The sequence below is a fragment of the Eriocheir sinensis genome, chromosome 8, assembly GCF_024679095.1.
Source record: "Eriocheir sinensis breed Jianghai 21 chromosome 8, ASM2467909v1, whole genome shotgun sequence".
Taxonomy (NCBI): Eukaryota; Metazoa; Arthropoda; class Malacostraca; order Decapoda; family Varunidae; genus Eriocheir; species Eriocheir sinensis.
The window spans coordinates 24,060,732-24,067,813 of NC_066516.1; the positions used below are offsets into that span (position 1 = coordinate 24,060,732).

The window sequence follows — 7,082 nt, forward strand, 5'->3', positions numbered from 1 at the left end:
TTTGAGGACGACCAGCGCTCCTATTGCCTAGTTAGTTAAATAATCGGATCAGTCTCTTTTTAGTATTTTGTTTTTATCATTCTTTGCTGATGTGTTGATCCTGTCTTCTCATATTACATATCCATTTTTGGTGTTTTATTTACATTTTATCCTTTTTTCCTTCGGCTGTTTTTTATATGATCCATTTTGTGGTGTTCTGTGGTGGTTGGAAGACGTCCCTTCTCGGCCTCGCTGTCTGCCTCTGTAGACATCCACCCAGAGGAACACAAGTAACAGAAAGACGGAGACATTTTAGTAGGCCCAGAATACGTAAGTGCAAGCGCCTGCCGTAGCATAATTATATCTTTGCTTATTTACCTGATTACACACTATCTGTTGTTATAGATTAATAAGTGACATAAGTGAAATACAATGCTGAACGTTAGATGTTCAGTGAAGTGCTCAGCTGCCCGGTGTAGTGCTCAGAGACACGGGCGTTTTCGAGTGTCATGATTGTGATCCTGGCGGTAAATGTTATTGTTGACATGTTTGACCACATTATATTGTGCGTCTACGAAAAGGGTCATTTCATTCTCCTACCGCCCACGGAGCCCACGGAACGGCGGTATCATTGATGTTGTTTCTATATTTTCCTTATTTTCCTTTTCTTGGTGTTTTATGTCTACGTTATTTTCTGTGCGTTCTTATTACATTATCTTTTCTCCGTTCTTTTTATACCATCCATTTTTTGGTCTTGTTTCAGTCTGGATGATCCATGTGTATCTTATGCTTTTCTCGATGCTGTTCTCCTAACTATCCTTTATTCGGTGTTCCATCTTATATTATCCTTTTTTGTCCGGTTCTAATTTCATATTCTTCTTCTCGTGTGTTCGCTTTTATTATCCTTTTATTTGTTGATTCCCCTTGGTGGATTGTCTACGACGCCTATAACGAGCCCCACCTCCCCGGTTGGTTGGTCGTGTGTGTGTGTGTGTGTGTGTGTTTGGTTGGTTTGAATTCGGAGTTTTCCTTCTCCTAGGAGGACTGCCTACCACGGCTAACGACCCCCTCCTGCCCGGGTTTGTGGTCAGAGTTATCCTTCTCCTAGGTGAACTGCTCACGCTAACGATCTCCACCGTCCCGGGTTTGTAATTGGAGTTTGCTCTCCTAGGTGAACTGCTTACGCTAACGACCTCCACCTGCCCGGGTTTGTAATCGGAGTTTGCTCTCCTAGGTGAACTGCTCACGCTAACGACCTCCACCTGCCCGGGTTTGTAATCGGAGTTTGCTCTCCTGGGTGAACTGCTCACGCTAACGACCTCCACCTGCCCGGGTTTGTAATCGGAGTTGTCCCTCTCCTAGGTGAGTTGCCTACCACGGCTAACGAGCTCCACCTGCCCGGGTTTGTTGTTCGGAGTTGTCCCTCTCCTAGGCAGATTGCCTACCACGGCTAACGAGCTCCACCTGCCCGGGTTTGTTGTTCGGAGTTGTCCCTCTCCTAGGCAGATTGCCTACCACGGCTAACGAGCTCCACCTGACCGGGTTTGTTGTTCGGAGTTTGCTCTCCTAGATGAACTGCTTTCGCTAACGACCTCCACCTGCCCGGGTTTATTATTCGGAGTTTGCTCTCCTAGGTGTATTGCCTATGACGGCTCACGAGCCCAACCTGCCCGGGTTTATTGTTCGGAGTTTGCTCTCCTAGGTGTATTGCCTATGACGGCTCACGAGCCCAACCTGCCCGGGTTTATTGTTCGGAGTTTGCTCTCCTAGGTGTATTGCCTATGACGGCTCACGAGCCCAACCTGTCCGGGTTTTTTGTTCGGAGTTTGCTCTCCTAGGTGTATTGCCTATGACGGTTAACGAGCCCAACCTGCCCGTGTTTGTTGTTCGGAGTTGTCCCTCTCCTAGGCAAATTGCCTACCACGGCAAACGAGCTCCACCTGCCCGGGTTTGTGGTCAAGTTTTCCTTCTCCTAGGTGAACTGCTCACGCTAACGACCTCCACCTGGCCGGGTTTGTAATCGGAGTTTGCTCTCCTAGGTGAACTGCTCACGCTAACGACCTCCACCTGCCCGGGTTTGTAATCGGAGTTTGCTCTCCTAGGTGAACTGCTCACGCTAACGACCTCCACCTGCCCGGGTTTGTAATCGGAGTTTGCTCTCCTAGATGAATTGCTTTCGCTAACGAGCTCCACCTGCCCGGTTTTGTAATCGGAGTTTGCTCTCCTAGATGAACTGCTTTCGCTAACGACCTCCACCTGCCCGGGTTTTTTGTTCGGAGTTTGCTCTCCAAGGTGTATTGCCTATGACGGCTCACGAGCCCAACCTGCCCGGGTTTTTTGTTCGGAGTTTGCTCTCCTAGGTGTATTGCCTATGACGGCTCACGAACCCAACCTGCCCGGGTTTTTTATTCGGAGTTTGCTCTCCTAGGTGTATTGCCTATGACGGCTCACGAGCCCAACCTGTCCGGGTTTTTTGTTCGGAGTTTGCTCTCCTAGGTGTATTGCCTATGACGGCTAACGAGCCCAACCTGCCCGTGTTTGTTGTTTGGAGTTGTCCCTCTCCTAGGCAGATTGCCTACCACGGCTAACGACCTCTACCTGCCCGTGTTTGTGGTCAGAGTTTTCCTTCTCCTAGGTGAACTGCTTTCACTAACGACCTCCACCTGCCCGGGTTTGTGATCGGAGTTTGCTCTCCTAGGTGAACTGCTCACGCTAACGACCTCCACCTGCCCGGGTTTATTGTTCGGAGTTTGCTCTCCTAGGCGAATTGCCTACCACGGCTAACGAGCCTCACCTGCCCGGGTATATTGTTCGGAGTTTGCTCTCCTAGATGGACTGCCTACCACGGCTAACGAGCCCCATCTACCCGTGCAGATCTCCGGTAACTCCGCGGACGCCCCGGGGAGCACCAAGGCTTCCTTCGGGGAGCCCTTCAGTACTGCCACACTCGCCAGGGAGACCTTGGGCTCGCTGGCGCTCCTTATCCCCGCCGAGGCTCGCGGAGGATGAATGCAAGAACTCGCTTCTTAAAACTACTACAATTATGAAAATAATCGTAACTACTGTGAACGCGCTGCTCACCGCGTTTATCGTTTCTGGGATGGAAAGTCGAAGGGCCTCGGGAACGCGCACAGAACATCCGAAAACTTCCTGTGTTTCCCTCTTTCTTTCTTACTTCTCATATTTCTTTTTTATTATATGTTCCTTATCTTTAGTCGTCTGTTTTACTATTCATTTACTTATTATTTCGCTCTTATTATAAAGATAATTGAGTAGAAAATGTCCGGAGGGGGAAATGTCCAGAAGGGAATATGTCCAGGGCGGGAACATGTTCGGCACCCACTGCTACTACTGCCATTACTTCTACTACTACTACTACTACTACTATCACTGCTGCTACTACTACTACTACTACTACTACTACTACTACTACTACTACTATACTACTGGAGAAGAAAAGGATGTAAATCTCTCTCTCTCTCTCTCTCTCTCTCTCTCTCTCTCTCTCTCTCTCTCTCTCTCTCTCTCTCTCTCTCTCTCTCTCTCTCTCTCTCTCTCTCAAAAGTTCGGGGAAGCTTAACCTATGTTCTCATTTATTTCTTCAGGTCTGTGATGGTTTGTACACATTGGGTTGCTTAAAACACTCGCATTTCATATAATGATTAAAAGTTGCGTGTATATGATGCCCTCTTATAGCTTAAAGCTCACACCCACTAAATATACACAAGCTAGGATACGTTTTACTTCACCAACCAACCCTTTACCGATGCATATTCATAAGAGCATCCTCGTAATGCAAGTAAACACGAGGCGGATAACCACTCCTCCCTCCTGCACGCAGCACGCCGCCTCGGGCCCGGTGGGAGGAGCGACGGAGCAGGAAGGGAAAACATGACCAAGAGTTCACTTCGGCTACCAATGCCTGACGCGAGCTCATCCACCCAACCATAATCACAACCACACCCACAGGCACACTCAAACCTACACCCACAATCACAACTACTCCCACCACACCCATACCCACCAACACCCATCCACACAAATACACCCATACACACTCATCCACCGACCAGAATCCACACCCGCACCCACACACACTTATACCAATTAACGTGAGCGAAGGGATGAAAATTTAAAACTAAGGGACAATAGATGAAATTATGAAGCCGCGTCTACCTATCGATTAAGAGCTTTCTGGCGTGATAATGATGCCTTTGAAGCAACAGGATAGGAGGTGATAAGGTGGAGGTGGCAGAGAAGAGGAGGGAGGGAGGGAAGGGAAGAGAGAGACGGAAGGGAGGACGAGGCACGACATCAGGGCTGCACGAGTTTAAAGGGACGGAGGGATGGGAGAAAGGTTAGAATAAAGTGAAAATGCAGTACCAGTTGTTGAAGTGGAAGGTTAAAGAGGAACGGAGGACGGATTAAGAGTAGAAAGGGTAGGGTAAGAGGAACCAGTGTGGGAAGGGAGGTAGAAAGGGGAAAGGACCGGCCGGGTACTGTGGCGGACGAGAGAAGGAGGGAGGAACGAGAGTGAGAGAAGGACAGCTGGAGAGTAGTGGTGAGACAGTAGACTAAGAACGGTAGAGGAAGGGAGGGAGAGGCGAGGTATGGAAACAGGAGGAGTAGAGGAGGCAAGAATGAAGGGAATAAAGAAGGGAGTGAGAGGTTAAGTATTGAAGCATGGAAAAGAAAACGGGAGGAGGGGTAAAGGCGGAAAATGAAGCAAAGGAAGGAGAAAAGAAGGGAAGAGAGATAAGAGATAGTAAAGCAAGGGAAGAAGTGTGCATAAAGAAGCGTGACATCAGGGTGCATTAAGGGACAAGGGTATCGCATTAAGGGACAAGAGAGTAAGGAGAGAGGAAAGAACAGGAGCTGCAGAGGAGGGAAAGGTGTCTACCCGTCCCTATCTGCACTCAACGGCCCGCTCCCTCCGCCGCAGCCACGGGTTTTAACGAGCAGGAAGCAAACTGTGCAAACCAGTATTGATCTCCGGCAGACACGGCTCGGGAATATTGTAATCTTCCCCTGTATGACTCTCTCTCTCTCTCTCTCTCTCTCTCTCTCTCTCTCTCTCTCTCTCTCTCTCTCTGCATGCTATGATGTCTATTATTTCATATACATATAGAACTGTCTGTCTCAGCATATAACTCTTATGTCAAGGTCTAGGAGGGTATAGCCTGTAACATGGGGGTCTATATACTCATGGTCTTATTCTCACGCCCCGGTGCTCCAAATCCCACTACCACCAATCCCTTCCCCGGCCTATAAAAATAGCTTAATACACACATAAACACACCTCGCCGCACCTTTCCCACTTTGCACTCCTTTCCCGCCGTCTTCGTGCTCAACAACTGCATTTTTCTTGGTTCCCACGCTGTTTCAATATCAAAATCATTCCTCGCTCGGTCTCCCTGTATTTATGGTCTCGCTTCCCTGCCTATCTATACAGATCCTTTCGCTCTCAATGCCGCGTACCTATTGTTTCCATTTCCCTTCGTTGCTTCTCCGCCCCTTTGCCATGTTTTCACTGTTTTCCTTCGTGGTGAAGTGGCTTGAGCGCCTAGCCATGAATACGCAGACCTATGTTGCAATCTCGGTCCGGGCAGTCCGCGCACGGCACATCCAGCTGTTCGCCCTTCTTTTCGGGATGTTCGATAAATGGGAACCTGGGGGGAAATCTGGGGGAGGTAGCAGCAGCAACCCGTATGCCAAACTGGCCCTGTGTCCCGGGGGTAATGGGTTATTTCCCGCTGTAAGCTCCAGGGTAAATGTGACGGACCTGAGGTCACACGCAGCGAATGGCCTTCCTCATATACACCTATTCATGTCCCACTCTCCCTGCTCCCTTGTTCTCTGCTTTCTCTCTTCTAAATTTTCTTCCCTCTAACAACTTCGTGCAGGGTGTTTCTCATGCTGCAGTTCTCATAATAATAACACCGCTTCAGGCACACGAATATGCGAAATGCAAAACAGAGTAAATCAACACAGCCTCCCTCTGGAACTCTGAGTTTCGCAACCAAATCTTAAATTTTAGGTTTTAAAAACAACATTAAATTTTCCTTTCTGTTAACTAAGGATTATATTTTGTTTACAGTTTACATACACTGTAAACAAAATATATCTCAATTAACAGATCAAAATTATATAATGTCACCAGCTGAAACTATATCACAAGCTCGACAAAGAAGAAGAAACACTGCAAGAGATAGACGAGCAGTATTTAATTATTTTGTTTGAACTGCTCGGGGATGTCAACGAGGCGTGTTAGGACGGCATGTTGAGGAGGTAGTGAAACGCGACAATCAGATTCCGTAGATTTTTTTTCTTTTTTCATGACAGGTGAAGCATGTTACGGACGAGATGCTCTGCCTGTCTGGCATCACAATATTACTAAATTCTCAACCCCTACGACAAGCTGTTAAATAGGAGAAAGTAGTGTGTGTATGTGTGTGTGTGTGTGTGTGTGTGTGTTTATGAAGAAAGAGACACGCCGACAACCAGAGACAGACACACACACAGAAAGACAGACATATAAAAAATAAAAAAAACATGTACAAGGATGAAAAAATATATATAAAAAGATAATGGAAAAAAAAAAAGAGACAAACGCAACGAAGATTATTCAGAAAAACAAAAGATATCGACGAAAGAAGAAACGCCACACGAACAACATACCCCCTTTAGGCCGGGTACAACACCAACAAGCATGAGGCAGGTAGGTGGGAGACGCACAGAAGGTGAATAAAAGCCTCGGAAAGGACTGCAAGGTAAAGACAAGACAGCCACCTGCGAGCAAGGACCCATTCAAGATGCAAGCTGCGAGGTGGCGGCGAGGGGGCGACGGGGACAAAAAGCTTCAACATTACGGAGAATATTAGGGAAAATTGAAAGTGCCGAGCGTGGATGCCATTTCCCGGCCATGCATGAAGTGAACTCTGACATTTCCGAAGGCACAGCACCAGCACAGGCGACCCTCATGGCGCGTGTACTCAGCGGCCCCGGCACACACACACACACACACACACACACACACACACACACACACACACACGGCACAAGCACCACTTCAATAAGGCATCATCCTTCTCTCTACAGTAATT

General features: G+C 47.9%; 1 long non-coding RNA gene across 1 annotated transcript; it reads right to left on the bottom strand.

Annotated features, from left to right (window-relative positions):
• Positions 1-732: 732 nt before the first annotated feature.
• Positions 733-1,442, bottom strand: LOC126995735 (uncharacterized). Its single transcript, XR_007750667.1, has 2 exons — positions 1,299-1,442; positions 733-1,235 (listed from the first exon to the last, which is right to left on the bottom strand). It is a non-coding gene; the product is annotated as an uncharacterized LOC126995735 (long non-coding RNA).
• Between the last annotated feature and the right edge of the window lie 5,640 nt (positions 1,443-7,082).